Raw genomic sequence first — 24,752 nt, 5'->3', positions numbered from 1 at the left:
TTTGCAGGTGCCTTTGCCTAAGGTGGCAAAACAGTAAAGATTGGCCTTTTCTTCTCTCACTCTGTCCTCCTGTTTGGCATCACCCTCACCCTTTGAGCACCTGGAGGAAATATGTGCATGTGTGAGAGGACTTTCTGCTTGAGGAAAATGAAACAGACCCTTTTGGTGGCTTTGTGGAGGGTTGGGTCATGGCTGGGGCACTGCTCAACAAGTGGAAGGGTGACTCCACCCTGCTCCAAGCACCAGTAGCACAGAGCAGGCAGTTCCAAATGCTTCCTCTTCACCATGGTAGGTTTTCCTCCACAGTATGAAAATTGATTGCTCATGCTCAAAGCCTTCATGGCTGTAAACCATGGTTATGCTCATAGATTATTAGTCCCCTCCCAGCTTTGAGCTGCTGTGTTTGACTAGCTGACCTCCTGCGAGACAACAGGGAATCATTACACGATCCAATGACACATGGTACAGCAAGGATCTCCTGTTAGTCTCTTCTAAATTTCCTATCCATTAATTCCACTGAATAACCTCTTTAATACAGTATAATCTCTCCTCAAATTTATAATAAAAAGATCGAAGAGAAAAGGCAGAAAATTAAATCATTACTTCAGCCTAAAATTGGAGGTGCCTACATTCCTGAAACCTCCTTTTTGTTCAGGTTTCTCTGGCCAGTTTATGGCCTGAATAAAACCTTGCAATAGTTGACATACACTTTAAGAAGGAAACTAAGGAGCAATACTTAAAGAAATAGCTGTGATGCTGATGACCATTGGAGTAATTCCCCTTTGTCCAGCTGGGGTTTTTTTTGGGATCTTGTGAAATGCCAAAACCTTTCACAAGACCATGGGCTAGATGCTTTTAGCCCCATGCATTCCTTTCAGGGATGCTTTCTCTCCACCTCAGCAATGCCAGAGCACTTTTGTCTTAGTGACCTGGGTTTCGTACAATGGTTTTTGCCCTGAATCCTTCTGTCCTGGAGCACAGGTGACTGATATATTCAGGACAGGCCATACAAAGGATGAACAGATCATCAAAGGATTTATTGTATACTCTCAAAGCAAGGAATGCAAACCAGAGCCAGTTCTGAGCTTGGGAGCAATGGCATGGGTGTATGTGAGTGGGCAGTGAGGGTTGTGAAGAGAGGTATGATGAGTAATTCTGTCCTCACACACAGCACAAACTGCTAAAGCCACAGGAAGCTGGAGCAGAGCTGGAGCTCTGCTGCTTCTCTGGTCCATGGTAAAATAAACTGACTTTCCACAATATCCAAAAGAGTTTCAGCTTTGGTCTGACCCTGGACTAGAGGAGTTGGGCTGGTTATTATGGGAGTGACCCGACTTATCCTGTGACAAGGGATCACTTCACTGTTTCACTGGAAATCTTTGAAATTCTGTGCAAAATCTTTTATCCTCCTCTTGCTCAACAGAGGACAGAAGCAGTGCAGCATGTGATGTCAAATGAACTCCAGGGTCCTGTAGCAAAAGTAGCACCACAAGAGGTGATGTTAATGCTGAACTCTCAGATATGCAGAAGGGGGTGGCAAGGAAAATATTCCTCTCTCATTACACCTCACCAGGTCACAGTGCTTTGCTTGCAGGCTCTTTCTCATAGCAGCAAAGCAGCACCACCTTCAGAAAACTGAATTTTGATTGTGAGGAAATCTGACGTACTGGGACAGAGGTAACCCAAGAGCACTGGAGTCTTCCAGCTCAACCACGTTCCTGGGACATTTCTATCTATGTTTCTTGCTCTTTCTTTTACTTTTGAAATTTCATGATTGGTGGAATTTTGGTTTGCTTTTTTCTATTTGAGTCAAAAACATTTGAGACATGAAGAAATTTACATTCTGACAGCATTTTCCTCCCCTTTTAGTAGCAGTGACTATAAGCAGAAATGAAAGCAAAGCTAGTCATGCTCGTGAAGAGTTTTCAAATGAGAATATTACATGGCAGGAGAACCAGCAGGCTGTGCATGAAGAAATATTCAACAGCCAGATCTGGAACAAAACAGGTCTTCCAGGGGATGGAGCTCCCTCCTCTTGTGCTTTCTCACAGAACTGAGGGTGGGAGAGTCTGAGTTTGGCAAGCAGAGGAGCTCAGGAGTTCATGGTGTTCATGGCTCAGGGCTCCCCCTAATCAACACTTCTTTCTAACACAAACTTTCCGTGTCCTGGACCACTGGAGCTCAACCCAGGGAAACCAAGACCAAGAGTTTTTGCAGAGTACACAGGCACAGACTAAGCCCCCATGACCTGTCTGCCAGCTTGCCTCTGCCTCACCTAAGGTCCAGAGAGAGCAGAAAAGATGAGAGCAATTTTTACCAGGAAAAAGGAGAAAGTAGGAGGATTGAGCCACTTCTAAAACTATCAGTTCTCCATGTGCAAAGTAATACTTTATAATTAGGACAGCCACCATTTTTCTCAGCATGCAGTGAGAATTCAAGGGAGGCAATATTCACATCACAGCTTACTGACAACCTTTAAATAAATGCATCTAAAAAACAAAGACAGGAGATTGTAATGCTCTTCTTAGCAGTGTGAAGAGTAGAGTCTGATCCTGTTTTCACAGCAGGAATTTTTCCAGGGTTCTGTTTAATTATTGTCAGGAGCTGCAGGGTTGTTCTCCCAGAGAATTAGCAAAAGAAATGTCACAGCTGAGGAGTCACATTGAGAGCTCCATTAGGCTCCTTTCACCACTCTGGTCTCAGAAAAGTACATTTGCCATAAAGAACAAAGAATGTCTGAGAACAGATTATGTGTCTAGAGGTAAGAAATCCAGATTTCCTTTTTCTAGTGAAACATTTTTTGATCTATAAGTTTCTGTTTTATTAGTATTTGAGAAATTGAGAGTTTTAGCCCTTTGGTATTCCCTAGCTATAATGACGAATTCAGTGTTGTATTGGGTTTGTATGACAGGGTTTTGGTGGTGGGGAGAGTTGCAGCCATGTAAATACCACACTGCAAACCAGTCAGGAGAGAAGCTGCATTTTGTGGTAGATTTAGTTCAGGTGGTAAAATCTCCCCCTTGAAAAGAATTTGATTTGATACAGGATTATGACTCTTATGGGGCCTTGGGGTTTTCTAGATTGCCTTTTCTTGATTGGGAGCTGTACTTAATGTGTCAGTACCTTTCAGCTAATCAAAATATTACCCTCTGAGAAGTCTGAAAATACATTAATTTTGTTTAGTAGATTAGGTTTAAAAAAATAAGTAAACAATTTTCTGTAGGAAATTGCTTACTCATACAAATTCTTCCATCAAAATTTATTGTGTCTCAATTTTCCAGCAGGTTCCATTGCTCAAGCTCATGATTTAAACTTTTACCTAAGCCTTGCTCAGCAGCTGTAAGGTTGCAAATCAGCTGCAGGTTCTTCTTGGGGAAGGTTGCATTACTAGTTTTGCTCTGACATTGCTTATTTAGGGAACTTATTTTGAACCAATCCTGAATAAATTAGTGTAACTCCATCTGGGATTCTGCTAGTGAATCCAAGTGTACCACATGAGCTTGGTCCTGCTGTCATACATGATATTTCTCACTTTAAATTCTTTGCAGAAATTTGTTTTCACTTGTTTCTCTTTTGCAGAAACAATAGCATCAAGTAAGCACATTGACCAGAATAATTCAGTGCATTTCTCTTAAATCCTTGGTCCCCTGATAGTGCTGCAGATGAAAGCAATGTGTCCACAGAGCATGAAGGCATTTGCTGGGATCCCCCTCTTATCTCTTGCTGCTTGTATTTGAAGTCTGGAGTGCTCTTGTCCCAGGTGCCAAGGATCTAAGCAGCTGGATAATAGCATTGCAATGCTGGTGCTGAGCAAAACCACATTCCTCATGGCTACAGGACTGGTTCTAGTGCATCAAGGTTTGATCTTGAGGATGGACTGAATGTCCTCTCAGAGCCCTGTGAGCTTTTTTTTTTTTTTTTGTATTTCTACTCTACATTTTGTTTCCTTTTAGCTTCATAATTCCTTTTTTTTTTCTTTCCTACCTTGCTTCTTTCATTTCTTGATATTATTCCATATATAACTGATACTGATTATAACAGAAATGTAAGGTCTCTGTGTGATAAACACACAAAAATTATTGTTACGAAACCCATTTCTGAACTCCCTCAAAGGTTAACAGACAGATACAAGGGCATCCTTATGTACCTTGTTCCTCTATAAGGACCTTGTTTAGGAAAGAAAAAAATACCCTGTAGGGATATTTACAACTCTGACTGTCTGGGGAGTACTGGTGTTTAACTTCTAGACACAAATGTTTAGATGAAACTAATCCCCACTGATCCTAGACTGATCTCTCTCTCTCTCTATAGTTAATGGTGGGGACAAAGGAAGGGAATAAATGTCAAATGCCTTTGTTTTGGGTCCTAGAAGAGGAAGGTCTTCTGCCTTCTGCTTCCCTCTTCTCATTGCCTGTAGAAGCCCAGGTCTCTGGTTCAGACTAGGTATTCCCAGTTTTGATGCTGAAGAGAAATACAAAATCACACAACAAGCCAGTTACATGGCTTGTAACTGAACCAAAAAATGTAACTTTTAAATGGTTTTAGCTACCAGACCATGACTTACATCATCTCACACTTTTTTTTCAGCAATGCTGCCTAAGGACAGGGGACACTTCATGATTGAGGTTGAAAAGTGGCCACTGAGGGCTTTGAGAAAAGAAATAAATCCTCTGGCTAAAAAACTGAGACTGACAACTGCGTTTAAAGGCCCCTCATCCCTTCCTGGGGCTCAGAGCCTGGCTCTGCAGCCAGGCAGTGCAGCAGAGTGAGAAGTGCTGATAAAATCCCTGTTCCCCTGGTAAATGGGACTCACTGAGCAGCTTCTCCCCAGAGCCCTGCAGGTCTCAGTGGTGTAGAGCTGAAAATACTTTTCCTTCAGGGATTAATGGCTCCCTGACTTTTTAATGCTGGTGAACCCAGTTATTTCAGCTCTGTTTCTGCTACTTAACTTATTGTTCTCCGAAGTATTATTCATTCATTGCTTTCTACAGACCTATAATGCAGTCTCAGAAAACATTTCAGAGGATAGGGATTTGATTAGGGTGATGCATTTGAAATGTCAGAGGTCTCTCCACCTCATCTAGAAGAAATGGATAGAGTTGACAGATGTGCTCTGTGATATAATGGGAACAGCATTATTCTTACAACATTTTTATAAACTACTCCTGTTTATTCTATCTCTCCCCCTCTCCCTTGATTTTTCTCTCTCCTGGAATAAACACTAGCACACAATACAGGGAAATAAATAAGGAAATAGACTTGACCTGGGTCACCTAGCTGGTTTTCTTTATTATTATTTTTTGTTATTTACATAATATTTTCTCCAGACATTCCTCTGATAGGACCACAGAAATGTCTAGACACTTTTTCTGAAATTTTTTTGATCTGCATAGGTGAAATTCTAAATTCTTCATGAGATGCTAATAGTTTTTCTTACTGTTCTTCTGAGTAGCCAAAATCTGGATAGAAAGTAAAGTACCAGGTCAGAAAAATTGGCACCATTCTAGAAAAGGATGAAGCCTGGAATTTCTGGCATTTGGGATGACTGGAATCTCAGAGCTGAAAGACAATTGCTGTGAAAGTTTTATTGCCAAGGCAAAGGGAGGTTTCTGCAGCAAGAAAAGCTCTAAAGATTTTCAGGTTTTATTTTCTCATTTGATTTTCCATGGGAAATCCGGAGCCCATCTGATGGCTCTGAAACTTCCAGTATAACAATCTAATCTGTAGGAGCAAAACTGCACATATATTTAGACTCCTAATTCCCTCTGATTTTTAAATACCTGGATACCACCAGGGACCTGGGTTTAATAGCCTAGCACTAATTCTCTTAGTATTTTACTAGGCTCATTTGTCTTTCATGCACCTGCCAGTGGCTCTAGGCTTCCTGCAATTCCTTGGCAAGGTTACATCTGGGCTTGGGAACCCTGCAGAAAGGACAATCAGAGGGCACCAGGGACCTTGTGAAGGCTCAGACTTTCACCCTTTCTGTGTTGACCAAGACCATAACGTGACATTGCTAACTTTTTCCAAGAGAACATGGGAGCAGTTGCTTTGGGTTTATTCCTCTTTTTTCTCCCCACACAAGAGAGCCCTGCCCAGCAGCAGAACCTTTTCATGCCATCTCGTGTCCTTTGCACAGCTCAGAGTAGGGAAACTTCACACAGGTCCCAATAAAAGTGGAAGGCGTTGAGTAAATGTTGATTCATTTCCAACTTTTCATTGCTGCTGGAGCTGCCAGCCAATATTTAATGCTCAGAATTCCCCACAACCCTGTGGCGTGCTTTTCTGAGCGATTTCTCTGGTACCATGGGAAATAAACTTTAATTATTGTCTGTTTCAGTAAATTTAACACACCAACTCTTCACTTGGAATGCTGACCATGGTAAACCAACATTGTAAGGGGTGGGTACAATCCTACCCGGACATTAAGCATTTTGCAGCTACATTAAACAGTTCCACAGGTGTGTGTTGGGAAAAAGCATCACTGAGGCAATGGATTTGTATGCCAGACTGATAACAGGGAGCTTCAGCCCCTGGCAAGGGACTTGATAAGGATAGACTCTAAAAATTAAACATTGTGACTGTTTGATAAAAGGACATTTTTGACTACCAGGTAAGCAATAAGCTGTTCTGCAGTCCTCATTCTGGATGAAGGTTTCTCCTCTGTTACCATGGACTAGCCTGGATAAAAGCCTAATGTGCTGCAGCTGCAGACTTGTTTGATAATCAAACAGATAAAGTCCTTCTTTCATTTTGCTCATGAGGAGCTCCTAATAAACATTTGCAAAACTGTGTTGTTAACCTTCCCCAGGCTCTTTCCTAATCCTTTCTTCTTGGTTTTTAAACAACAAGAATAAAAAAGATTTAGTTCTCAGTTTTTCATAAGAAGGCTGTTTTAGTATATCACAGTGGCTCTTGATTTACAGGTAGTGTTTTTTTACCAGAGCTGCACTAAAACACTTGAGTGTTTTAGTTTTATTCCTCTCTCTCTACCTGCACCTGTCTCTCATTTTATTAGCTTGGCTACAAGCACCTGTTGTGGAAGGTTTCTATAAAAACTAGGAATAGGGTGCTGTTTTTCCTGATTTGTTTTGGGGCTCTCTGACTGAGCCTCTCTCATACTCCTGGTCCTGTGAGACTGAGCCTTCCTCCAGGTACTCTGCTACATTTAACTTTGGGAGTTTGGTGGACTTGGTTGGTTGGTTGGGTCATTTTATTTCAGATAAGGACTTCAATTGCTTTGCCCCTGTGTGACATTTGGGTGTGACAAGAAAGGTATGTCCTCTTTTTCTGTTTCTTCTAGTTCTTTAAGGCTTCCCTTCTGGAAAAGAGTCTTCTTTATTTGTGTCACTGTTACAACTCTTTGAACTGGATTCTTCTGAGGTTCAATTCTTTAAATACTGTATTTTTATTAAAACAATAAATGATAAGATTTCAAAGGCAGCCCTCAGGCAAAGTAAATCCATTACCTCTCTGGAGAGCAAGGTGATGATGGTTGCCTTTTATTCTACTAATACAATACCAAGACTCAGAAAAACCTATGCAAATTTTCAATGTAACCTTTAATTGAGCTTTACCTCTTTGTCCTTGCTTTGACCATATTTTCAGCTATGCTGTACTGCTGAGACTTTCTGTTTTGTGATGAGACAATCTTTTTCTTCTCAAGACTTGCTTAACTTAGAATAATTTGAGGTAAATATAAATATTCTAGAAGCCTAAATAGTGGTGTTATTGTAGCCAAGATCATGCGATGGCACAGGCAATAAAAGTCTGTTGGTTAAAAGGAGTAGCTAGAAGTCTAGCTGGTATGTTTGAAAAAAAGAGACAAACTTTTGGAGTGCACAAGCAATTCTTTAGGCTTTATGGGAATTCAGGCATTGATTATGATGAAGTGTTTCTAAATTCTTGTCCTGTGTTCCCAGCACTGGTTGTTTCTGCTGGCTTGCCTTTGGGGCAGGTGCTTTCTGCTGCTGCTCCATCTCAGAGACTGCTCAGCACAGAGGTGTCAATTGTGGAAAGGCAGGGGATGTAATAGCAGGAGCTTGGACTTTATGTTCCACTTTATGTATTTTCAAAGCTTATCTTTCCCTGGGTTTTCATCCATTAGTGGTTGTTTTGCAGATTGCTTTAATTTGCAGGGGTTTCTATAGTTTGTTTATCGGGGAGTGTTACCTGATATTTTCAGAATTGAAGGAGGCTTTTAAACCTGAAGTCAAGCTGCCAGGCTGGTCCAGAGAAATTCTCAAGGCTGGTCAGAGAGAGCATTTGCATTTCTCCATTCCAGCAGAACACACAAAACTCCATTAGGTAACTGCAGCCCTGGGGCTTTCACTCTGCCCCCTCTGCACATTAAGTGCATTTCAAGTGTGTGTGTTCCCCCTACCAGAGCACATAAAATTGAGCAACAGTGTGTAACACGCAATAAATGTCTAGCAGCCACTTCTGAAGTAGCTGCTGGCCAATTTAATAGATGTTTAACAGGCAGGGAATGGCAGAATAGTACTACTTTCATATTTTAAAGGCAAATTTAGCTTTTATTAGTGGTTTCTCATGTGAGAGCTTTGCAATTATTTCTCTAGTGTGATCTTTGGGGAGGTTTGCTTTACACAGTGTTTGTTAATGAAAAACAAACATAAAATGCAGCAGAGAGAGGTGACATAGTGACAAATGAAGGATATTTCCCTTGGGAAGTTTCAAGTTTCTACTTCCTCTTTTGTCAAGTAGCTTCTGATGAGGTTCCCCTGTCGCTGACTTTAGGAAAAGGGAGTGTCCTCTTTTTGTAGCATCCAAACCTTCATCCAGCAGGGCTTAGCAACTGAGATCCCTCAGAGTTTAATGACCATGTGTTTGTAGCTGTTTATCCATGGTGTTTAAATCTGATTTCATCTCCAGAGCTGAGATAAAAAGACAGTTAGATTGATTGCCATGGTCAGGAGTGAAAAAAAGCTTAAAACCTCTAAAGCTTATGGTGGAATCCACTGTTGAAATGAGCCTTTTTCTTGATTTTGCTCTAGTGTTTATTAGACCGCCTGCATTCGTGCAAGTCACCAGACACTAAAGTTAGGTGTGAGGAAAAAGGTGCAATGAATGCTAGATGGAAATCAAAAATTAATATTATTATTATTTCTGCTTCCAATCACCCTAAAAGTGGTGGTCTTTGATCAAAGTCTCTCTGTACTTTAAAACTGAGCCAACTTGTGGTTTTTGCCCCCACACAGACACCACATAGCAGGGCAGACAACTGAACCATTTCAATTGACTGCAAAGAATGGGTCACTTATTTGTTGGGGTTTTTTATCAGCTACAAAAAAACCCTAAATCTTACTTCACCTGAAATCCTCCTTTCCCCCCACTACCCTTACAAAGAGTCAGATTGTTTTGAAAAAAAAATTGTATTATTCATCCAGCTGTAGTAGAAACACAAATGGAAACCAAGCAACTGTTGGTTTTCCAGCAGAGCAAAAAGCACAATGTAACAGAACCCACATCAAAATGGATAAATGCATTAGTTTGATTACATATTTTCCACTGGGATAATAGAAAATTATACTAGCATAGCAGAAATGAAAATAATTTAGTTCTGGTTCAAATTAAGATACAGCTGAGAATGCTAGAAGGTAATTCCAATGGGTGTGTTTTAAGAAAAAAAATGGACTTTTATCATGCATATTTTTATTAAATGTCTGTTTTCTATGATTTTTCATTTGAAATATGTGTGTCCAAAACCTCTAATATTTATTTGTATGTGCTTGCCTGGATACCATTGCCAGCCTCTTAATTAGGAGCAATTCAGTGGCCCAGCTGCTGCTGCAGCCCTGGGAGGGGTGGTGGCACAGCAAATGCTGGAGTGTCACTCCCTGGCCAGAGTGACAGGGCTCCACAATCCCAGGCCGTGAGAGCTGACTGGAGCTGCTGCAGTTTGCAGGAGATTGTCACTGAATAAGGGTCCAGAATAGCAGGGTCCTGTGTCTGGAAAAGACCAGCAACACAGATGTGAGGAGGCAATAGGTTATTGTTTGCCAGAAATATGGTGCCCACACCTCTTGGTGTGCTTTGTGATAAATATGTCTCTTTAAAGCTTGTAGACCTCTGCTCACAGCTGCCAAGTGAGGATTTGCTGTTGGAGACTTCTGCCAAACAGCTATTTGGAAGCAGGAATATAAAATCTCCTGGACTTTAAGAATACTGGTGTTTGGATTTCTTCAGGCACTCTGGGGCCAGCAAACTTAATGTACCATCTCTTACAGCTATAAAGCTGCATAGATTTATTCAGCTTCCTAAATGGCCCTATAGGTAGGAGGAAGATCCTAATGATGTATGACAAGACTTTCATTACAAAATAATTTCATTTGCTTCATGTGTGTTAAAGCACCTTGTAGCTGCTTTGGAAAGTTGAAAATGGGTTTTAAGCAGGTTTTAAATTAAAAGAGATGGGGGATGGGTTATCTAAATAGTGGAGCTTCTTTAAAGCCCTAATCCCAAATGCCCTAATTTTTTCTTCAAATCCCTTATGCTAGGAGAGGAGAAAGCATTTGCATTAAATACAAATTGGAGTTGTATTTACATGTAGTGTAGGGAAGGCAATTTTGAGCAGAAATAGTGTGGGAAAATATATTTGGCTGTAGTACAATTCCTTCAGAATCTTTCAAAACAACCCATAAAGGAAGCAAGTGCAGTTGGTGCAGCCACGTAGCTGCAGGAGAAGGGGAGGTGCAGGGGTCTGCCAGGTTTGTGCTGGAGATCAGCAGCAGCACCAGCCCCAGTGCTTGGCTCCTGCTGCTGTGAAATGCCAGCTCCACTGCCTGTGGCACACTCTGCTCTGTGACATTGCTGAGTGCCAGGGGTGCAGGGAGAATTGTACTGGAGCAGCACAGCAGGGACAAGCTGCCCTCAGCTGAGGAGTGCCACTGTGGGGCACTCTATTATGCTACAAATTGTGGCAAAAGTCTGTGGTGAGTCCAGAAAACACCAGCGCTGACTGTGCTGCAGCTTCTTGCACAAGCACCTGTGTGGGTCAGAATAGAATTGAATCCCAGCCTCCTTGGAAATGAGGGGGGCTGATGCTGTTACACAGGTGCTGGAAGAGCGATCCAGGACAGACCTAGGAATGTGTTTTCAGTTATAATGGAGCTGCATCATCAGTCCCATGATTGCTGGAGTGCTATCTTTGCTTAATTAAAAATAGCGCTCCACAAGCAGCACTTATCTTCCAGTGAGCTGACACGGAGCTGCTCCAGCAATCCTAAGTAGTTTTGTTGGGAGGGCAGCTCTGGTGGCGTTGCACTCTCTGGTGGCTTCCTTGCAGGTGGAGGCAGCTCATGGAGAAGGGAGTCCCCATGCCCAGGGAACAAATTGCTCTGAGCCTGCAAACAGCACTGTGAGTCCTTGCCAGGAAGGCAGCAAGGGATGGCCTAGGTGTGCAGCACTGGGAGGGAGACAGGGAAGGGGTGCCATAGGGAATTTGGCTTTGGTGCCATATCAGGCCTGGGTCATCATCCTCATGAAGAGGAGTTGTTTAAAAGCATCAGCTGGAGAGGATACACTTTGGGCAAGAGAGGGATTTACAATGTGCTGTGAACATGCAGAGTGAAGGGAGTCACAAGGGCCTTTAAATATCTCTGGAATGGACCATTCCTTTTTGGCCATAAACACATGTTCATTTTACTGGGCAGGAATATCACAATACCTTGCATAGGAGTTGCAAGGGGTGCTACTCAGATGCTCAATTTTATTCACTTACTTTCAGCATCAGTCTTAAACCTTTATGCTTATGTGCGTTGCTGTATCTGCCATTTCTTTTGATCCATCGTATATTCATTTACGTTGCTATCGCTCAACAATAACATAATTGTGAAGGTTGTACTGTTAATATAGTCAGGCTTTCCAGGTATCTTATCAAAATGCTCACTGCTCTAACAATTTTGGGAATGAGCCTATTTACACAGCAGTCTAACATAAAATTACATCTTTATAATCCTATTCCTCAAATAGTGTCAGGCTATGCTCTGTTTCTTAATTAACAAAAAACTACATTACACTGTATGAGCAAAGCCAAACTGAAATCAGCTTAACCACAACTCATTTATTTATGTCACAGAGCTCTCTAGGAGGCCTAGTAAATGAAGAGGTTGTCTGTTGCTCTTCTGTTTGTTTTACATGATTTGGTTTCATTTAACCTTTTTCAAATGCTACCTTAGTCATGATATGTGTACTTTCAAGACTTTTTTCATGTATGGACACATATTCCGTGATACAAATGGCAACAACATTGTCTAGGCTTTGGCAGTAGAGTTGAGTAGATTCAAGTAGAGTCAAGTTGAGATCTGTTTTGATCTTCTCTCTGATACCTGACAGCAGTTCTGGTCATCAGCAAAGCACTCATGGTAGAAAGTTTTCTGATCTCAGGTGAAAAACTCCAAGCAAGTGACATTCAGTGTAACTCTGAAGATAAGGTTTGCAAATTGCAGAGAATTTCTTCTGAAATGGAAAAAAAAAACCCAAAACCGTCAGAATTTGCCCTGGTTTGCACAGGGAGTCTGTGTCAGAGCAGACGATTCAGTTTGGAGCTCTCAAGAGAAAGTCATGAGAGGCTGGTGTTACAAGAAAATCCAAAATAGGACAGCTGTGTCTTGGTTTGAGGCTAGGAGAAAAATTCACAGATGAGCTGTAATTTTGCTGAGACCATTTCTCTCTTGGGTAGTGTAATTGCCAGAATGTCCCTCTTCTCTCTGTAAACAAAAGTATTTTTCTTGTCAAATAAAATGAGTACCTTTTTAGATCAGAAGACTATTTTTTTAAACATGCTCCATTCTAAAGATGTTCCATATTTGAAATGTTAAAATCAAAAGGAAATATTTACTTGGGATAAAATAAAAAGCTCTATTTTTAAATTTCTGATTTTAACAAAATTTTGTCCTAATATTAAACCAGTTTTTTTGTTCCAATGAGAGAGTGAACCGGTTGCACTTTTTACTTCATTATTTGTAAAGTTGGAACAATTTCATTTTCAGTTATTTTCCAGTTTGATTTGTATCTTTCTGTGGAGTGAGTTCACCAGTCCTGACAGGAATTTGTAGTGCATTTCCATTAAACTGAAAGTAGTTAACTTTTTAAAATAAAAATAAAATTATTTCAGCTATGAAGAAAAGGAATTCAACAAATGTGTAGTGAGAACTTCAAAGTTTCATGTATGTGAGCCACCTATATCTGAAGAGAGGAGAGTTTCTGCCAGAGCTCATGCAGAGGCTGAAGTCCCCCAATGTCATTGGAGTAAATCAAATAAAGCCTTGAAAACCTGGCAGGGAAAGCTGGGCATCTTTTCAGGCCAAATGAAAGTCTGGCTCAAAAGAGACTCATGGAAATGAATAGTTCATATTCTGAAGGCAACATATATTTGCAGAAAATGAAATCTTGGTTAAAACACTTTTTGAATCATGTTGAAGTGTTCATTGTAAACTCAAAAGGTCTTTCTTGATTTACTTGGCTCAATTTCTGAACTTTTTTTTCTTCTAGTAATGGCAACCCATCAATCATTGGAGTTGAAATCAGATTTTGCAGAAGGCCATGGGCATCATTTAAAGTCATTTAAACTTTGCCAGCCTGTCCCCATTTCTTAGGAATCATGGGAATTAATGCCAAAGGATTTTTCCCCTAAAAAAAAAAATTTGCAAGTGTTGATTGCATCTTTCTTATTACACCTGACCCATTTATCACCAATTAACCATTTCTCTGCTCAGCAGGGAAATGGCTGCTTGACAGAAAGTCGCATTCAATTTAGCTTCATCTCCTATAAAATCATTTATAGGTCAGAACCCACAGAATTTTTTGAATGCCTTATTATGCCTTTGAAATTAATAGGTAATATTTGTCTAAAGTACGAATTTGATAGCAGATTTGGGTGTGGGTGAACAGTGAGTTCACAGCCAGAAGCAATGTGTTGTCTTGTAAAATCCACTCCCCACAATATTGTTGGCAGTAGTTGTAGCAGTGGTAATTTGCTGTCAGGTACCTTGGGTTTTACTTAAGTGCTTTGCTCACACCTTTGTGCCATTATAAACAAATCCCTGGAAAATTACAATCAGAGCCTTTGTTCACAGGTCACTATGACTTCATGCTACTCTTCTTTCTAGATTTGCTGCAGAATCACAGCTGAAGCCATCACTGCCTGTTTTAATGTAATGCTTACATTTTGCTCATGATAATGATGTTATCATCCCTTGTTAAAAATCAGAAACAACATCATTAAAATAACATTGTCAGATGAGACTCTGTGTCTGAAATGACTGATAGCAAAGTAGTTTGTACAAAAGATGATGAGTGGGGAGTAGTATCTTTTGAGTGTGATGGATAGTGTACTCAGATAGTAGTGATGCAGAAAATAGAACAAAAATGTACAAAGTATTTCATGTGGTGGCAGATTTTGATTTTTCTCTGAGCATGAGTATATAGACCAAACATTGCTCAGACTTTGTCACTGATCCCTTCTGGCCAGTTTTGGAGGTTACATTTTTTTCCAGTTTTATCTCTGGTTTGGGAAAGTGATGGCATGGTACAGGGTAATGATATTATTCAGAAAAAGAAAAGCAAAACAATATCTCAGTTTAATGAATAGAAAGTAGGAGGCAAAGATATTATGCTGTACTCTCTAGCCATTGCCATTTTCATCTGTTTACAGATCTCACCCTTCCAGCCCTGGGTCAGCCTCTGGGGGAGTTATCCAATATCATTCCTCTCAGGTGTCTCAAAGCACAAGCAATTTCCAGTGGGTTTTCTCCCATTCTCCAGAGGATACAGAAAAGTTATTATGAAATAACTTTGATATCCCCCTGCAAAATGGAGACTTGCCAACATTCCTTGTTTGTGGGCTCTTTCTATTATAAAACAGACTTCTACTGTGCAGGACAGCACAGGCAAGGATAATATAAGGTTTATATTCAGTATATTATACCAAATAATTTCCATTCAGTTCCTGATATATGGCTGTGTTTAAGCACTCTGAATAAAGATTTAATCCCCCTAGTTCTACAGGGACAATAACTTTCTGCCCTCAAAGGTAGATCTGGTTTATATCTGCTTACTCAAGGTAAACTACAAGCTTTTATAAACTTCATTAATTAGCAAGAACATCCAAAAATCAATTATGTAATCCCACAGATTTTTGTCAGGTTTTACTTTTCCAATGAATGGTCTCCCCAGTCAAAATCCACATATGTTGTCCTTTTAAATCTCACTGCAAATACAATCATAAAGTGATAACCTGAAATGCTTCTTTCCAACTGATGTGTCTTTGAAGAATTTAAATCAGGTGGCCTTTGCACTAGAGGAATGAGAAAGTGAGGCAGTCAGCTAAAACACATCTCTTTTTCTGCTTTTTCTTTTGTGGGTATGTGTAGAATTATGATTGCACAGGTAGAATATCAGCCGCGTGTGTCGGGGTGATCGGTCACGCAATCAAATGCAGGATCATTCTTTACCATAAATGCATTAAAAGCAAATCAGTCACATAGATTTGGCTTTCAACAGAGCAGCAGGCTGTGTTCTATTCATAACAAATCAGCTCACGCTTTGGGGAAAGCTACAAATCACTCCCACGGCATTATTCATTTGGATTGTCCTTTGCATCCCTCCAAGGAATTCTGCATGCTCTCTGCTCTTGGGCTAATACTGACAGTGGGGGAGGCAGAAAGAAGGAGCAACCTCCTCAGGACAGCTTGGGTTCTTTATTGGGGGGGTGGGTGGGTGTTTTTAATAAGCAGGTTTTCATATTTCTGCTTTTCATGGCAGGCAAGCATTATAATTGAATGCATGGTAGATTATCCAGGTTTAGGTTTAATGAATTTCTTATGATTTAGCTGGAAATACGCATTTTCTATCAGGGTGAATCCATCATTAGTATTGCTAAGGCATAGATTGCATTAGTGGTTGTACATAAAGATCCTTGTTGAACTCAGAACCGGTTGTACTGAGCTATAGACCTCACAGTATAGAAAATAGCAATAAATATTCAGTAGAAAACTGAAATGGTCAGGTGTGAGTCTATGCCTTAGGAGAGATAATCAAGAGAATTTCAAAATTCCCCCAAAAGACATGGTTGCCTAGGAACATATATGTCTCCACCTTGAACAAGCTAAGGATTATATTAATTTACATCTCGTAACCAGAGGGGCTAAATTCCCCTCTCTTTCTCTGCCTGCAGTCTCAGCAGGGAGTACTGATGCACCTGGCCAAATGCAGCCCCACAGAGCTTAGAGGAGAAAGATGAGGATTTTGGTAGCTGCTTTCTGCGGGGCTCCTGCTGCCTCAGTTATCACTCTAGCAGCATCACTTCAGGGCTGGCTCCAGTGTGGCAATCCCTAAAAACACAGCATGAGGGACCAGGTGGTGCTCAGCAGGCAGGGTGGGCTCTTGGCGAGGCTGTGCATGCAGTGCTGCAGAACAGCAATGTAGAGAAAAGAGACCCCGTGGACAATATAGACCTGACTGTGATGGTAACTTTTTAAGAATTGGGATTTTGGAAGGAGGTTCACAGCAGCCCTCCTTCTGCCTCAAGCTGCTTCAGGGGCAGCCTTGAAGCAATTGAATCAACTAGGTTGTTGGCTAAGTAAGCAGTCTCATGCTATTTCTCTGGCACTGAGCAATTTGTTAACTGATGTTCAACGTGTGAGACATGCAAAAGAGAGCAGCAATTGATTTTCTCGTGTTAGTGCATGGACATGGCTGTAAAGACTTTGATGGAATGTGTTCTATGAATCTTTTCAACCATTCAATATCTTTCCATAAGAGCATACAATTATGAGGTGCTCCTGGGAGTTGGGCAGGACTGGGGCATGCAGACCCAGTGTGTGCTGAGCCTGGCTTCTCATCAGGGCATCAGCTTTCAGCTTAGACGGGTGACTTTTGCTTTTGCTTCCACTGCTGAGAAAACTCGAGCTGGTTTGTAAACCCTGCATGGTCCATTGGAGGGATGAACAGCAGGTTTGAGCACCTCTCCAGGTGTTCCCAAAGAACATCAAGCTTTGAATTGGAGAGGCTCAGAGCTGGACACATCATTCATTCTGCTGCCTCTGCAAAGAGGGTGAGGAAATTGGGTGGAAAGGCAGAAATTGGGTGGGCAGCAGTTCACTGCACTTCTCTCATGCATTGTTTCTGCACCAGCTGCCAGAAGCTGCAAGTCTGAGTTCAAATCTGCATCAGATACTCTACAAAAGATTTTTGGTCAAGTCATTGCAGGGAATTTCTCTCACTGCTTTCTTAAACAATACATCTCCTCCTCTCTGGGGCTTGACCTCCGGTTTATGAAGTGGTCCTTGACAGGCAGCCTGAAAGCTGCTGGCTGAGAAGGCTCCTCTCAGAACACAACACAGGTCTCAAAGACACTCACTGTTGGGAGGAGAGGGTTAAAAGCTGAAGATTGATGAGAAGGGGGTAGATTCCCTCACATGATCTTGCACATTTTCTCTCATACTGGAGAATATCAGTGTGGGAAACCCTGTATTAGGCCTGCTGATTGCTGTTTATCCCCTGTCCATTTTGAGAAATAGAATTTCTGACAGTGCAAATGTTCCCACTTGTGTGTCTCTGCTGCCTGGGTGTTGTTTCGGGATCATCCTCTTTGCAAGAGTAAATAAATTTACTCTTTGCATTTCAGCCAGAGTTTTGTGGTTGTTCTGGTCACCTGCCTGTGTCTATTCCCACACCCACCAAACAGGGTATTTGAATTCTTTGCAGTTATCTCAATAATCTGAGAAATAGTAGGAGGGAAATAAATATCTGCTTTATTGAGTGCATTTATCATGAGCCCATCCTTTTCCAAGCAGTTCAAATAACTCCTTAAGTGAAGATCTTGCACTTTAGAATAATGATGTGACTCAGACAGTAGATGAAATGAGTAAAGCAATAACATCTCATGCAAGAGAATCTGTCCCATCAAATACATGCCATCTGCACAGAGGATGAGGCTTTAACTTTATTTTCTCATTAGCTCTCCTTACAGCAGCAATGAATATGAAGCTAGAGCAAAACCACTGTTGACTGACACAAGGAGGGCATGGGTTCAATTATTCAGCCATGCCCCTCATGATCTTCTGGAACCTGAACCTTATGGAAAACAACTGAAGGATCTGGTAACATTAATATAAATGCATGGTATAAATACAATCTCAAGAAATTATTTCCAAGCATCAAAACATGGATTTTCTCCCAGGTGGATCCTGGCTCATCAGGAAAAATGGTGGTATCAGAAAATCAGGCTACCACTCCAAGATGATATAGTTTTCCAAAATAGGCTGTCAGTTAAATATCAAACTGCCTCAAAGGTCAGTTTGTTAGAATGGCAAATTTAAATGACACATCTAGATTTGGGAATATCAGAAAGCTTGAATTTCTTTGGTAGAACTGGTTTGTCATTTCCAAACATATCTTTTCTAAATATGTATTTATCAGCTTTGTACAGATTCTTTAGTTTTTATACTTGCACATAGAGAAGAAGGAAAAATCTTATTTCTACATGTTTCAAAGATTAGAGGAAATAAAATGGTGACAGTTCAGAATGTTTCCAGGAAGAAAAAAAATTAGTTTCTGCTTTAACATAGCATTAGATAAGCATCTGGCCCTCCTCTATGGAAGCAAGTGATAATTTCCAATAGACGATTGCCTCATTTTCCTCCTAGAATTCACTGACATAAAGACCAAAGGTGTCAAACTTTTTTTTTGTAAGGTCTTTCATTTAGACATTTAGAAGTAAAAGCCACATGGAATATGCCAAACTAATTTGTTTTAGCCCTTCATTTACACAGACAGGTGAAACCCTGCCTGCTTGAGCCTATCCACATTTCCTAGTAAACATTCTAAAAAAGCCTCATGGCATTAAAATACCCTGATGGCAGTGCAATAGAAATACTTGGGTAGATAATTCAGTTAGTGTCAGAATTGCTTCTCCATTTAATCTTTTTTGATGATTTCCATGAAACATCTGGGAATCTTTAAATTTCTTTCCTAGGGCATTGAAATTCAATTGATCACCTACTGTTTTAAAAGAACTAATCTAATGTTGTGATTAGTTAAAAAATTTTTAGAGGAAAGAAATGAAACAGAAACAGATTGAACGCATTCTGGCGTCTGTAGGAATTAATAAAAACTTGCTTCCCCTGTCTGTGACTCCTAATTGAATTCTGTGTGAAGCAGGTTGTAACCTTTCTTCCAGCACCTGATGGAAATATTTTGTATCTTTGTCCTACCTTCAAGATCAAGACACCCACCTCATGACTCAATAGTGAATAACAAGGGGAATGAGTTATGAAGCTGGAGTAGCTGGCTTGATTAATTAATTCTGTTTTTAAAGTGCTCCCAATGTGGAAGGGAGCAGGGAGTGAGAGAGGGACATTGGAGGAAGAGGGAGAAATGAAATGCTAGAAAATGAGGAATCAAAATGGGTTTATGTTCCATGAGATGTACACATGTAAGCTACCTTGTGGGGACTAATATATTGTTGCTTTGGAAATGAGGTAAGAGAAACCTTAAGAGGTCCTGAAGAGTCTGGTAGAGGGGAAAAGCAAAGAGATGATCATACTCACTTCTGATATGAGTGGTAAAAAAATAATGTTCATTCCAGCTGCTTAACCAGTTTAATTTTTTTAGTCCTGTGCATGGCTAATACTACTTGTCAATAAGATGTCTTCTCCTATATTATGAAGGTTTTCTGAGAGGTGAAGAGTAATCTTTTTAACACTAAAAGTGAAGAGCACAATTCCCTCTTCACTGCCAGCCATGATTCATGTGTTTAAATCCTGTTCCAGTAGCATAAACTGAGCTCCCAGGACCCTGCCTCTAACACGCTCAAATGCTTCTCAAAATGGTTTCAGCCACTTCAGGGCAATGCTTTTTAAGCTACAAATAGAAAGTGGACCCACATGAAATACCTGTCCAGCTCTGCCCACAGAACAGATAGGTTTCTTTGGCCTCCATCATAGCACAGATCAACATATGGCAGTTCCAAAGTTGAATTGGATTTGCCTGATTCCTTTGTTCTGTTTGCCCCATAACTCAGAGCACTGGAGATACGTGGCCAGCTTTTTGCTACCCCTTTCTCCAAAGTTTGTGTGGGTGAGGCTGCTCACTGCAGAACACTGCACTGTTGGTGAAAAACCTTGGTCTGAGTTTTGCATGAGTGCTACTCAAACAGCACTGGCCCCCCTTTTTTTTTTTTTACCTTTATTTTTTTACTTTGTTTAGGCCCTTCTCCTCAAAAAGAGGAAAATTAGACTGGAAATCAAACCAATTCAGAGGGGATTTTTCCAACTGTTTCTCAGAAACACATCAGGCATATTTCTGATAGCAAGGTGTGCAGCAGGCTGAGATGCTTGTTTCTCCTAAGCCTCATACATCATAGGTGTTTAAATAAATTACGGGAAAAACCCCAAACTTAAAAAAAAAAAAAAAAAAATCACAAATATCTTGCCACTGAAGTTCATATCTTTCTAAGTACATTCATTATCCTACAAAAAGTGCTGAAGACACTTGTATGCTGAAATGATTAATCGATTTTTCATCCTATACACACACCAACAAATCAAAAGGAAAATCAGCTCTGATAACATTGAAATGGGGAGGCTTATTACTGAAACAAACAGAAAAGCATTTCAGTTTCAGATTGAAGAAAAAACTTTGTAAGACATATCGCTTTCTTATCCTATGCTTGTAAAAAAAGCTAAAGTAATTTTTTTTGTGTATTCATAATCCATTGGAATTCTCTGACCTGATAACCCAGTGGTTACTACAGTCACATTGTAAGATCTATTCCCAGGCTTAATCCTTCCCCATCACTATCTGGGAATATTACAGACAGGAGCTATCAAATCTGATAACATTTTATTTATCAGACAAGCTGTTTCTGTGCCCAATTTGAACACCCATGGCCAGGCAAAATAAAAGGGGAAGAGCTCATTGATAAGGGGAAACTCGTTTAGGTGGATTGAAAATCATGTCACTAAATTGCTATGTCTTCTACCTCCCTTGTGTCTTTGCAACTTTACATTTCAAATTGTTATCAATGACCATCTTGTGTAACCTAGCTTTTGAGGGCTAGATCTTAACTTTTCAAGACCTTTTGTGGGACTAGAAAAGGTCCCAGACATCCTTTCTATTCAGGTAGGCACTGGTACATCTCTTTCCCCTTTCCTTGTGGCTACATGTGGTACGGAATTTAGCAATGTTTCTCTTCATTTCCAGTGAATGTTTTTGATTTTCAAGTCTGTTCCACTTTAAGAACAGCAAATTTTTCAAAGCTGAACCCCCTAGCCAGTAACTCAGCTTATCATAACTAATTCAACATGTTATCTGTAATATTTATCCATTGACAAATGCACACTCAGAATTAATATTGTAGCTGTGATTTGAAGCTGATTGAGAAAGATACTATGTACTGACTATGAAAGGAGTTACTATTCAGTTGTTGGAAAAATTTTCAGTGTCAAATTTTCAGCTTTTCCATCCTGTTGAATCAGACCATCCATGTCTTCAAAATTACTGACAAAAGTTGCTGTCTGCAGTGCATTTCCTATTAAATCCCCACTAATCCTCAAAATCTCTTGTGACTTTGTCCTTTTTACCTTCTTTCTCAAAAAATATTGCTGAAGCCAGTAGTTTGATAATTGAGGATTTTCTTTCTCTTCAGAAGAGTATTTTATTTTTGCCATCATAATGAACTTTTCTGATAAGTGCTAGAAACAAACTCCAGACAGGTATTGACCAGGAAATTCTTACAAATGTGCTTCACTCTGAGCTGGATCTTTGGCTGGTACAAATGGAAAAGATTCCTGCAAAGCTTGCAGAGGTGTAATAGCTGCAAATCTGGAGTAGAACTAGCTCCCAGTGAATGAAGAATTGTTCTCCACAGTGTGTTCTGCAATGTTTTATTCTTCAACCTCCATTTTGTGCTAAGACTTGTTTGTTGGATATTGTTTTCCTCCAACTCGCCCATTGATCAGACAAAGTTGCTTGTAATTAAGTTTGATATCCACTAGAGTTATGTAGCAAGAGGAGCGTTGTTTATTTCTCCTGATGAGGTGCAAATGAGTGGGATTTGGAGGCAGTCATAAGGAAAGTACAGCACAGAGATGTATTGACATGCCTCAGAAATAAACAAAGATCAAGGCAGAAATTCCTTACCAGAGTTTATTGGCAAAACCATTTTATTTCTGTGCTTACCTTTTTGTGAAAGCTGATGCTTATGTTCTTTCCATGTAACTCCATTTTCAGCTCTTAGAGCCTCTGATTTTTAGTAGTAGCTTATCCCCCCTTGCTCTGTTTTTAGGATGCTTTGGATATGTTTGGGGACTTTTTTTATTTCTATGGTGTTTTGAAAAAATCACTCAATTTGCTGTAGTGTATATTTGCTTGTGTGAAAGGCATCTGCTTTATAGCTGAATGTACATGGAGAGGCTGGGGTTTGTAGGCTTATTTTAAATGATGCGTGGACTTGCTAATTTGGTTTGTTTTCTCCTGTGCTTATTTCCCATAGAATTCGTCACTACAGGAGTCAGGTATTACTGTTCCCCTTTGTCCATTTTCCTCACAGCAGAACAGGAGGTAGAGTTCAATGGAATTGCTCTTTCCATCATGTTTTGGAGGCAAAGGATCCATGGCATTCCCCCTGTTCTTCCTTGGCCAAGGTACAGACCCTCCATGGGCAGGTGTCCTGCCAGGCCTCCTGGCCTCAACCACAAGCAAGGGAGGATGAAAACTTGTCTTGTCTGCCATGCCAGTGCTTAAAGATTCCTGCAGGGTGGGAGAGAAGGGTATTTAAAGCTACTTAAGTCTTTGAGAGTCTTAAATTTTTAATTCTGTTTTTTAAATGCTCCCAAAGTTAAAGGGAGCAGGGAGTGAGAGAGGGACATTGGAGGAAGAGGGAGAAAGGAAATGCAATTCAACTCTTTCCCATCTCCATTGAGAAGTTCTAATAGGAGGCAATTTTTCATGTCATCTGCCCCATTTGCAGTGGACACATGGAATGTTTCTGTACTACGACCATTTGTAAACATCTACCAAAAATCATGTAGCAAAGAAGCCATGGTTTTGCAGCTCAAACCAGCTTCCTCAAGGCTTTCAGTAGGATTCCAGAATGATTTTGTTTTGCATAACAGCATTGTGATTCCTTTGTTCCTTGGTCCCATTTATCTAGCAGGGGTGTGTGGGAGAGTCTCAGAAGTTTCTTATCTCAATTTGTATTTAGGGTCCTGAAATTCTTCTTCATTAAAAGCTGCATTGATCTTCTGGATGTAATTACATCTGTCTTCCTGTAATTATTAATTTCTTAATAGCTTTATGAAGGGCTGCTTATTCCATCTTAAGTGCCATTTGGATGCCCTTTTTCCTCTTACACAGATTGAATCAGTAATAATAAAGCTGACAAAAATTCAGCAAGTGCTCTACAGATATTGCCTGCAGTGATGGTTTCACTCACCTGTGAAATGCAGCCATCTCTGGAGTGGAAGCCTGTGAATATTTTAACAAAATCTTTCTGAAAGAACAGAATTAAGTGTACATAAGAAGCTCATTTTTGTACCAACTTCTGCATTTAAGAACTTTCTAGACTTTTGTTGTTTCCAGCTTTGGAAATGTTGAAGAGTCCTTTTCTATCAGGAGATAGATTTTTCTCATGATCTGATTGTCTCATCTTGGAGACATTCAGCAATTTTTTGTCTTTGTAACTATGGTGACCAGGTCAACCAGTTGATAGTTAATTTAATTCTTTTCTGATCATGTGGCAAACTGAAAGCTGCTTATTCTCAGAATGGGGAAAGGGGAGTTGCTTGTGACTTGGACAGAGAGAATGGCCTCTACTCTCTGCATTTAATCCATTAGGGGCTGTTTCTCTTATCAAATTGCCTGACATAACTGGTATTTGTTAGCTCATAACTAACAGTTCTGCCATGTCTCATAAAAGTTCTTTAGGAAGAATATAAGTGTTTTGTTATTCTTCTTTTATTATTCTTCTCCTGGAAGAATATAATAAGTGTTCAGCATCATTTGATAGAAAAACTCCTACTGATTGATCAAGAGGATTCCTTACTTGCCTTGTCTTCTTCAAGTTCCTCTTTGGACACCTTAGGGAAGAAAGTAAAGCCTGAAACAGAGAAGGCAGTGATCAGGTCTGGGTTGCACTGCATACATGTAGTTTGAGAGAACAATTATGTTATGTTTCAGATGGTGGTGAATGGTCCATCCGGCCATGGATGTGCTCTCCTTCTTGCTAAGAGCATAAATTTGCAGTCAGTGAGAGCTAACAGGCAGTTCAGCCCTTGGTCTCACTGTTACATCTTCACTTGTGGTGGCCCTTCCCAAGACACAGGCAGCTCTCAAAATTCTCTTATGCTAATTAGCCCTATGCCACTTTTTTTTCCATGAAAGGCATGGAAAGCAAGAAGATACCTTTCACACCTTCATAATTTATTAGAGCCAACAGCGCTGGGTATAGTGCCTTAAGTATAGAATCATAGAATGGTTTGGGTTGCAAGCAACTGCAAAAATCATCTGGTTCCAACAGCCGTGGTCAGGGACAGCTTCCACTGGATCAGGTTGCTCAAAACCCCATCCAACCTGCCCTTGAACATTTCCAGGGATGGGGCATCCCTCTATAGACAGGTAACATCAGTACAGTCACATTTATTTGAAATTGTTTAGGCCACAAAACAGCTTGCATGTGCACAGGTCCCAGCAACACCCCTGAAAACCTGAGCCTCCTGCCCCATCCTGGG

The 24,752-nt window shown here is 40.4% G+C and overlaps 1 long non-coding RNA gene across 2 annotated transcripts in view; it reads left to right on the top strand.

Annotated features, from left to right (window-relative positions):
- Window positions 1-7,105: 7,105 nt before the first annotated feature.
- Window positions 7,106-24,752, top strand: part of LOC135449973 (uncharacterized) — a 44,179-nt gene continuing 26,532 nt past the window's right edge. For both annotated transcript variants that reach the window (XR_010440913.1, XR_010440912.1), the window contains exon 1: window positions 7,106-7,154. This is a non-coding gene — a long non-coding RNA (uncharacterized LOC135449973). The remainder of the gene's footprint in view (window positions 7,155-24,752) is intronic.

This window comes from Zonotrichia leucophrys, chromosome 6, assembly GCF_028769735.1.
Source record: "Zonotrichia leucophrys gambelii isolate GWCS_2022_RI chromosome 6, RI_Zleu_2.0, whole genome shotgun sequence".
NCBI classification, from domain to species: Eukaryota; Metazoa; Chordata; class Aves; order Passeriformes; family Passerellidae; genus Zonotrichia; species Zonotrichia leucophrys.
Note: the sequence above shows the minus strand (reverse complement) of the source record. Positions and strands in the feature narration are given on the sequence as shown.